The following is a 10,600-nucleotide window of genomic DNA, read 5'->3' on the forward strand; positions in this document are numbered from 1 at the left end:
TTTTTAGTTTCATCAATTTGCATTTGGGTATTTTTTTTGGTTTCACCAATTTCTTCTTTATATATTTTGAAGCTATGTTATTGGATGCATATGATTTAGAATTGGTAGATGTGATATCTTCATGGTGATCTGAGCACTTCTTCATTATATTATGATCCTCCTCATTTCTTGTGGTGTTTCTTGCTTTAAAGTTGACTTTGATTGTAACATAACTACAAGGCACTCTTGAAAACAGTATGTAGTTCTTTTAACTTTTAATCTAATCTGATTATTTTAATCTTTTAACTGAAATATTTAACCCAATACAGATATATTCAGATTTATATCTGCCATCTAATATTTCCTTTGTATTTGACTCAGCTGTTCTGTTTTCTTCTTGCTTTCTTTTAAGTGAATTGATTTCTTAAATACCATTTTCTGTTATACATCTTCTTTTAGAAGTTATGCTAGAAGTTACAGTAAACATTCATGACTGACTACAGTTGAGTATATTTTCAACTTCCCTGATAATGCTGGAACTTTGGTATATTTTAACTCCACTTATTTTTTTCCTCTCCAGTGACTTTTCTTGCCTTGAATTTTTAATTCTAGATAAATGTTATAGACTAAATTGCATCCCCTCAAAATTCATATTTGAAGCCCTGACCCACAATGTGGCTGTATTTTGAGACAGGGCCTTTAAAAAGGTTATTAAGGTTAAGTAAGGTCATGATGGTGGAGCCCTAATCCAATAGAATTGGTGTATAACCTTATAAGAAGAGCAAGAGGAACCAGGGATGTGCACATGCAGAGTAAAGAACATGTGAGAGCTCAATGAGAAGACAGTCCTCTGCAAGCCAGGTAGAGAGGGCTCAGAAGAAACCAACCCCACTGACCCCTTAATCTTGGACTTGCGCCTCCAGAACTGTGGGAAAATAGAAGATATCTCATTATGTATTCGCGAATATTCCAAAATCCAAAAAAACAAATCCCAAATATGGACCAAAACACTTCTGATCCCAAGCATATTGAAAAAGAAATACTCAATCTGTATTTGAAACTTCAAAGACATAATTACTCTTGTTTTGTATGGTCAATATTCATTTGTATTTTAAATACATATACACTATTCGGTGCTCCTCATTCCTACCTGCATTTTTTCATTTCTGTCTGGTACCATTTTTCTGAAGAATTCCCTTCAGTGTTTTTTTCAGTACAGGCCAGCAGGTGATTGCTTATTTTGCTTTATTTTTAAAGGATATTTTTTGTTGAGTTTGGAATTGTAACTTGGCAAATATTGTCTTTTAAAATACTTTAAAGATATCCCTTTGGAATAGTTTAGATAAACTATTCCAAATATTTTGGAAAAACTATTCCAAATATCTTTTCCTGCTTCCTGCATTTCTGTTGAGAAGTAAGCTTTCAGTCTTATTGTTGGGGTTTGAAGGTAATGTGTTTCCCAGCACCCTCTACCCCCACCCTCAGCAGTTGTTAGGATTTTTCTCTTTATCTTTGGTTGTTAGCTCTTTTATCTTGATATATTTATATGCAATTTTCTTTGACTTTATTCTGCTTGGGGTTCCCGAACTTCTTAAATCTGAGTTTTGATTTTATTTTTGTCAGTTTTGAAAATTTCTTTTCAAATCTTATTTCTGCTCATCCACTTTTTCCTCTTCTTTTGGAACTCCCTTTACACTAATTTTAGACTGTTTGTGTTTCACATATACTTTTACCTACATTTTTATTTTTTTCTTTCTCTGCTTCGATTTGGATATTTTCTATTACCTATCTTCCAATTCAATAATCCTCTTCTCCGCTTTCAAAACCACCTATTACATTTTTAATTTTAGATGTTTTATGTCTCAGTTCTAGAACTGGCATTAGTTTTGATATGTTATACTGTCAGAAATGAAAGTGGACATTACCATCTGCTTTTACATGTCCAAATTTTTTTTACTGTTGTTTCTTCTCTTGTATTAGTCACCTCTTTTCACAATGTTACTGAATAACAACTGAAAATTTTGGTGGCTTAAGAAAACAATCATTTATTTTCTCTCAGATGTTTGCACATTAACCTGGGGTCAATTAATTGAGCTTAGCTGGGATATGTTCTAAGCAGCAGGTTGTCGAGATCTACTCAATGTCTTTCCCATTCCAATTGGACCAGAATGCTAGCCAGTGCAGCTCTTCACATAGTGATGGTAGAAGCATAAAAGGCAAGATTGTAACTGCGCAGTGGGCTCACCTTGCCTGCTGCCTAGACTGAGACAATTTATCAAGACAGGGGAATTGCAATAGAGAAAGAGTTATTCACACAGAGCCGGCTGTGTGGGAGAACGGAGTTTTATTATTACTCAAATCAGTCTCCCTGAGCATTCGGAGAGCAGAGTTTTTAAGAACAACTTGGTGGGTGTGTGGGAAGCCGGTGAGCCAGGAGTGCTGATTGGTCAAAGATGAAATCATAGGGAGTTGAAGCTGTCTTCTTGTGATGAGTCAGTTCCTGGGTAAGGGGCCACAAGATCAGATGAGCCAGTTTATTGATCTGAGTGGTGCCATCAAGTGCAGGGTCTGCAAAATATCTCAAGCATTGATCTTAGGAGCAATTTAGGGAGGGTCAGAATCTTGTAGCCTCCAGCTGCATGATTCCTAAATCATAATTTCTAATCTCGTGGCTACTGTCAGTCCTACAAAGGCAATCTAGTCCCCAGGCAAGAAGAAGGTCTGCTTTGGGAAAGGGCTGTTATCATCTTTGTTTTAAACTATAAACTAAGTTTCTCCCATAGTTAGTTCAGCCTACACCCAGAATGAACAAGCACAGCCTGCAGGTTGGAAGAAGACGGAGTTGGCTAAGTTAGATCTGTTTCACTGTCTCAGTCATAATTTTGCAAAGGTGGTTTCAAGATCAGTGATGAGTTCTAAACCTCTGGTCACATCATGTCTACCTATAACTCATTGGCCAAAGCAAGCCACATGGCTGAGTTGAAAGTCAAGGAGCAGGGAAATGTACTTCTCAAGTGTGAGGAAGTTCAGTTATATAACAAAGGGAGTGAGGAAGAACCAGCCCCTATTTCAAGTATCTCTGCTTGTTGTTCTTATATTGTAAAATTAAAAAAAATTTTTTTAACTACTCATTTCTTGGGATTTTGGAGGGAGGAGGAATTATATGTCCAGTCTCTCATTTTAACTCAAAATTTTACTTGTTTCTAGAGAGATTCTCATCTACTAATTTCATTATGTGATGCACTTCAAATGTCAAGTTTTATCTCTATTTTCTATTGCCATGTAACACATCACCACAAATTTAGCATCTTAAAGCAATATACATTTATAAATTCACTATTTTCATGAGTCAGGAGTCTGAGCACAGCTTCTCTGGATCTTTGCACAGGGTGTTGGCCAGTATGCATTCTCGTGTGGCGCATGGTGTTCTCTTCCAAGCTCACATGCTTGCTGGAAGAATTCAGTTCCGTCATATCTTAGGACAAGGCCCAGCCTGGATACCCCTCCACTTGCAGGGGGACAACAATGAAGAGAACCCAGAATCCAGTATTTGGCCCTGTCTTTGCCCTCTGGGATATTGCAGGTGCTGAGAGGACTTCAGCAGCTGCAGGTCCTGGGGAAGAAAAATCCAACTGTAGAAATAAAACAGCAATTGAAGAGCATGGAGACAGGGAAGAGGTATCCTGGGGGTTCTCACCCAGTGTGGTAAAGGGCCTTGCAGGGGGACAAACAGGACAATGGGAAACTCAGGAGAAGGTGATATTCAGAAGTCCAGACAACACAGAGGGGAAGCCTGATATTCACAATAGCTACAGTCTAATAACAGCTAACACCTAATAAGTCTTTCAGTGACAGGCATTGTACTGATATACACTTTCCATCCCTATGTATTTACTCCTCACAATAAGCCTAGGAAGTAGCTAGCATTACAGTCTCCATTCCCAAATGAGGAAGCTGTGGTCCAGAGAAGTGAAGTAACTTGCTCAACATCACAGAACTCTGTTAAATAAAGTTTATGGGAGGCCATTGTTTTGGACTGAATTCCTGCACTAGGTCCCAGCAGACCTACCCAAAATAGAGTTACTCACATACTACGATTCCACATCACCAAACCAAATGCTAAGCTGTTTACTTGTAAAGTCTGATCTTTTCAGAAATCAGGAGAGATATGATAGCCAAATCTCACTAAGCCAACAAGACTCTCTGTAAGGAAAGTAACTTTGAAATGGCAAGTCCACCTTATGTTCCTTGTTTCGGCTTTCTCCAGCCTTTTCTGCCTATGAAGCCTGCCCTCTCTGCTCAGCTCAGTGGAGCTCCCTTCCATTTTGTGGGCTGAATGCTGCCTGGTTTGTGAATCACTAATAATTGTCTGTTAGATCTTTTAATCTCAGTTTGTTGAAAGTTTGTTCTTTGACACCTTGTAAGTAGGAATAAAAACCCAGAATAAAACTTAAAATGTTCTTGTCCAAATCTGGCTCATGAGCAGCACCCAGTAGGACCTATGAGCAGATGAGGTACCCCAGATAAAAGCCGTCAGGCCCCAGGGTGCCTGGCAGGGTCTCAATCACAAACAAGACAGATTTCAGTCTTTTGGAACACGTGCTGGGCTGTGGTGGCAGCAAAGCGGGCTTGTTGTTGAATAACATGGTATTGGAAAAAAGCTTTCAAAATTCTGCTTGGGGTAGGAATTGCCTCAGAGTTTGGAAAAGCCCTGAGTTGTTAGGGGAACAAAAATGGTGTCATGAGGGAGAAGAAGGGATAAGATTAAGGTAGGAACTGACGGCTTAAATGTTCCCTGTCGTCAGGTCCTAGGTTCTAAATCGGACTTTTCTTAACCTGAGGGCTTGGGTCACTCCAGCCCCTAAGCCTAGCGGGGAGTAGAGGTAGTCAGGAGCAGCACCGTTCCAATTCCGCCTTGTCGGCCGCTGGTAAGGACAACAATTGACAATGCTACTCTTGTTTAAATGCAGACACGCCCTCATGAGCTCTTCATCTCTTTAGCCAGACTCTGTTATTTTTTCTCCGATACACATTCCCTAAATAAAAAACATAAAGTGATAAAAAATTGAGGTTGAAGTTTGGAACTGAGCTTCTCTGAGAATGCTCTTCCTACATTTTTATTTTACTTTTTTTTTTTTTTTTTTGGTGAGACGGAGTCTGTCGCTCAGGCTGGAGTGCAGTGGCACGATCCCAGTGCAGTGGCGTGATCCTGCTTCACTGCAACCTTCACCCCCCGGGTTCAAGCGATTCTCCTACTTCCACCTCCTGAATAGCTGGGATTGCAGGCGCAGGCCACCACGCCTGGCTAATTTTTGTATTTTTAGTAGAGACGGAGTTTCACCATGTTGGTCAGGCTGGTCTCCAACTCCTGGCCTCAGGTGATCCACCCGTCTCGGCCTCCCAAAGTGCTGAGATTACAGGTGTGAACCACTGCGCCTGGCCTGAGAATGCTCTTTCTATAGAGTAGCTTGGTGTAAAGAAGAGGACTCTGGCTTCAGAAAAAAAGCAGACTGGTTTAGACCCCGGCTCTGCTCCCTGGTACTCACGAGAAACTTATGAAGCTTTGTAACTCCCTGGTCATCATTTACCTCTCCGTGAAACAGAGATAAGGATAAACTATAATAATTATATATAATTCTATAGGCTTGTAAAACAAAAAATTATAAAGTTGTAAATAGAATTAAATCATAATATAATTTACAAACAAAATTATATAATAAACGTGTACATCCAGTCAGCCGTCTATATCCACAGGCCCTCTGTATCCTGCATCCGTTAATTTAACCAACGTGGCCCGCGAGGGGGCGCGAGTGGGTGCCAGGGCGCAGTGGGAAGGGGGCCGCGGAGCCCGCGAGGCACATGCGCAGTGCAGGACCCCGCCATTTTGTCTTCACCGTAGCCACAGCCGCAGGTCGCGAGTGCCTGCCAGCAAATGATTGAGGGAGGAGCTGAGCGTCGCCGTCGCTGCTGTGGGGAGAAAGTCGAGCAAAGCTAAGAAAAAACAGAAGTGGTTGGAGGAGCCAGCAGCCACGGATGCTGTTTGTGCCAAAGGGGACGCCATCAGCAGGCCTGGAGACCCTCTGGAGGCTTTCCTGCTGTTCAGGAAATCTGATCAAAACCGGGTTGAATGTCTCTACTGAGTGTAGGCCAGGGTCTGGACTGGAGCCAGCCACCATGGATTGGGCCTTCGACCTGACCAAAACTGATAGGCAGACCACGTATGAGTAGAGGGAGTGGGGCTGGAAGGACAGAGAGAAACGGGAGAAACGGTAATCACCCAGCCTGGCGCCTCCTCGCTTGAGAATGCATTGCCCACCTGTTGCATTTTTTCACTTCCCGTTTGATGTGGAGTGCAGGGGATGAAGTCCTGCGTGGGAAGCAAGGTGCGGTGGAAAGGCCTGGGGGAATTTCCTCCTACAGAGACTGCAGCTCATGGCCAACAGGACACAGATGATGGAGGTTATGTTAATGGTGTTCAGGCACAATCATAGCGCCTACCAATTCTTCAGAGAAGCCTGCAGTTTGAAATTGATGATTCTTCCCCCAGCATGTCTGGTTGCTGTGGGGAGGACTGCTCCTATAAGATCCTGAGCTGCAGGACCAAGTTTGGGGACAGCCAGCATGCCCATGCAGGTGGGCACTGTGGTGGCTGCTGCCACTGACCTTTTGCCACTTGCAAATCAGTGTGCTCTCTTCTAAGGCCTGTCGTCTCCCTTGGTCTCACCATTTGCCAGGTGCCCTCAGAGCTGTGGCCTCCTCAGCCCTGCACCTGTCGGGCTGCACCCCGAGAACACGGAACACTGCCTCCCCTCTTCTGGAAGACCAGCGTGCCAGGAGAGAACGAAGAGGAGAGGGAAGAGTGAGTGGAGGGCTGACTGTGAAGCTCATCCTCACAGTGAGGCTCCTGGGCCATGGGGTGGAGGTTCTGAAACCACTTCGCTGCAGCTCCTAGATACTCCCCTCCCCCATACATACACACTTGGGAAAATGGAATGTTTATTTTCACCTTTGTGAAAATCTTGGAGTCCTGGGTCTGTGGTTTGGAACCCCAAAGAGGAACGCATTGGGTGTAAGATCTGGGCGTAGAGAGAGGCTTCAGAGAATCTAAGGCTTTCGCAGGTGGAATGCCCTGACGGAGACTGTGGGAAGATATTTTGTGCCAAGATGCAGGGAAATGAGGAAAGCTCTTTCCTGCTGTTTTTAATGAATCCATGGAGTGGACTCAGCTTGGGACCAGTAGCCCCTGGGAGGAAGGCTGGCTGTCTTCATCGCCACTGGTCATCGCCATCGCCACCGCCACTGACAGTACGAGAGAGGCTGAAAGTGTGTCCGGAATTGGTGGGTTCTTGTTCTCACTGACTTCAAGAATGAAGCCATGGACCCTCACAGTGAGTGTCAGTTCTTAAAGGCGGTATGTCCGGGGTTTGTTCCTTCTGATGTTCGAATGTGTTCGGAGTTTCTTCCTTCTGGTGGGTTTGTGGTCTCGCTGGCTCAGGAGTGAAGCTGCAGACCTTCGCGGTGAGTGTTACAGCTCTTAAGGCGGCGTGTCTGGAGTTGTTCGTTCCCCCCGGTGGGTTTGTGGTCTTTCTGGCTCAGGAGTGAAACTGCAGACCTTTGTGACTAGTGTTACAGCTCTTAAAGGCAGTGTGGACCCAAAGAGTGAGCAGTAGCAAGATTTATTGCAAAGAGTGAAAGAACAAAGCTTCCACAGTGTGGATAGGGGACCGGAGCGGGTAGCCACTGCCGGCTTGGGCAGCCTGCTTTTATTTTCTTATCTGGCCCCACCCATATCCTGCTGATTGGTCCATTTTACAGAGAGCCGATTGGTCTGTTTTACAGAGAGCTGATTGTTCGATTTTGACAGGGTGCTGATTGGTGCGTTTACAATCCCTGAGCTAGACACAAAAGTTCTCCACTTCCCCACTAGATTAGCTAGATACAGAGTGCCGATTGGTGCATTCACAATCCCTTAGCTAGACATAAAGGTTCTCCAAGTCCCCACTAGACTCAGGAGCCCAGCTGGCTTCACCCAGTGGATGTCATACCAGGGCTGCAGGTGGGGCTGCCTGCCAGTCCTGCACCATGTGCCCACACTCCTCAGCCCTTGGGCGGTCGATGGGACTGGGCGCCGTGGAGCAGGGAGCGGTGCTCGTCGGGGAGGCTCGGGCTGCGCAGGAGGGCGGGGAGGCTCAGGCATGGCGGGCTGCAGGTCCCGAGCTTTGCCTGGCGGGGAGGCAGCTAAGGCCGGGCAAGAAATTGAGCGTAGTGCTGGTGGGCTGGCACTGCTGGGGGACCTAGCGTACTCTCCACAGCTGCTGGCCTGGGTGCTAAGCCCCTCACTGCCCAGGGCCAGCCGGCTGCTCGGAGTGTGGGGCCTGCCAAGTCCACGCCCACCTGGAACTCTAGCTGGCCCGCAAGCGCCGTGTGCGGCCCCGGTTCCCACCCGTGCCTCTCCCTCCACACCTCCCCGCAAGCCGAGGGAGCCGGCTCTGGCCTCGGCCAGCCCAGAGAAGGGCTCCCATGGTGCAGGGGCGGGCGGAAGGGCTCCTCAAGCATGGCCAGAATGGGCGCCGAGGCCAAGGAGGCACCGAGAGCCAGTGAGGGCTGCCAGCATGCTGTCACCTCTCAAAAGGACCAGGAATGAGGTGTTATATGGGACCTGCCATGGGGTGATCGCTTGTGTACGCTTTTGGATGTTGCTGCATTCTAAGCTTAACCTCTTGGTCTCATGGCAGTGACTTGAGGTTTTTATTCATAGAAGAAAACCAGAGGTTCTGCTTGTTTCTCTCTGCCAGTTCCCACCATTCATTATCCTCTGCTTCTTGCCTGTACCCCAGATATCTCTGTTCTTAGTCTCCAGGGTAGAATAACATCAGGGGGCCCCTCATCTTCCCCCAGAGCTATCAGCACCAAGAGATGAGAGATGCCTTTTTCACTCATCTCTTGGTGCTGATAGCTCTCTGAGGGTAAGGGCATCACTTCCCACCACCACCCTCTCTTCAGAGAGCCCTCAGACACCAGCAGTCCCCCTGCCCTCACTCTCCAGCCTTGCCCCTTACTGCCTCAGTGAGGCACTAGTGCCACTGCCATGACCTAGGCAGGCCATAGTTAAGGCTGCAGCAGGAATGCCTTTCTGTGGCCAAAACAGCTGCTTTTCTTTCTGAGGTCACCGTGTGGCAACAGGCTGGAGCAGGGGGAGAAGGCCTTCCTCTTCTTTAATAGGATAAAGAGGTTGCAGCCTCAGAACTAATGCTCATCCTGATCTCTAGGCCTTGTTCCTCTTCCAGGGAAGATAAAACAAATCCTTATCAAGGAAAAATCCCAACACTTCCCCTTGGACATTCCTGAACTCTGCTTTGGGGAGGATCGTAAAGGTTCTAGCCTTCATAAAGTTGCTCTCCTGGAGATCTGTTGGTCTCTCTGACCTCAGTATCTGCTCACATCTCACCCTCTGCTCAACTCAGGCAGTCTGTCCTGGTAGATCTCCCCAGAGTGGTCCTTGATTCTCACCTGGATTCCTACTTGTGTAGAGGCCTGCGTACACAGGGCCTTCCGCACCCAGCCTGGTCCCTCTGCTAAACACTCTCTGCTGCTCTTGACTCTGGCAGTGGTGGGAGTGGACACTCTTTGGGAGAGGGCCTTGTGGCTTTACACTGGAATAAGTATGCATGTCTCACCCTGCTGTCTCCCTGGGGTGTCACCCAAGGGAGAGTTGAGGGTGCTGGGAGGTTTTTGGTGGACTCCTAAGACTCATGAAACCACAGAAGCATGTTTAAGAAGAGATTTTCCTCTGGTCCTTGTCTGTCAAAGGACACAGAATGAAATATTTATTTTCTTAGATCATAGATTTCTGATACATCTCACTCAAGGCGACCAAAAGGAACCCCCCAGTGTACATCACACTTAAGGTGAGTTCAGTGTACATATTCTCCAGTCATTGGACTCCTGGCACCAACTGGTAAATGAGGGCTTGATGCCATTCCCTGCTCACTGAAGTCTCGGCAGGCCGTGTCAGGAAGGGCTCCTCAGGAGGTCGGGGCTGGAGTGGGAGAGCACTGTCTGAGATCTGCAGTTACTCTCGTTGGTGTTGAGCCCATTAATTTCCAAAACATCAGTCTTTCTCCACTTTCCCCAGATCTTGCTTTTGAGAAACACAGCAGTCCTTTTGTACCAAACTTTTTGTTGTTTTTTGTTTGAAGCCTGTTAATGTATTTTGTAAGATTTTAGAAGTTTTAGTTTTTTTTTTTTTTTGCCCTCTTGCTGAATTGACCACTTTATTACCTTATAATGACTTTGTCTCTTTTTTTTAATTTTTTAAATTTTTTAAATTATACTTTAAGTTTTAGGGTACATGTGCACATTGTGCAGGTTAGTTACATATGTATACATGTGCCATGCTGGTGCACTGCACCCACTAACTCGTCATCTAGCATTAGGTATATCTCCCAATGCTATCCCTCCCCCCTCCCCCCACCCCACAACAGTCCCCAGAGTGTGATATTCCCCTTCCTGTGTCCATGTGATCTCATTGTTCAATTCCCACCTATGAGTGAGAATATGCAGTGTTTGGTTTTTTGTTCTTGCCGTAGTTTACTGAGAATGGTGATTTCCAATTTCATCC

The 10,600-nt window shown here is 45.7% G+C and overlaps 1 pseudogene; it reads left to right on the forward strand.

Annotated features, from left to right (window-relative positions):
* The first annotated feature begins 5,918 nt into the window (after window positions 1-5,918).
* On the forward strand, window positions 5,919-7,267 carry LOC101135045 (N-alpha-acetyltransferase 40-like; annotated as a pseudogene).
* The last annotated feature ends 3,333 nt before the right edge of the window (window positions 7,268-10,600 follow it).

This window comes from Gorilla gorilla, chromosome 5 (assembly GCF_029281585.2).
Source record: "Gorilla gorilla gorilla isolate KB3781 chromosome 5, NHGRI_mGorGor1-v2.1_pri, whole genome shotgun sequence".
Lineage (NCBI taxonomy): Eukaryota > Metazoa > Chordata > Mammalia > Primates > Hominidae > Gorilla > Gorilla gorilla.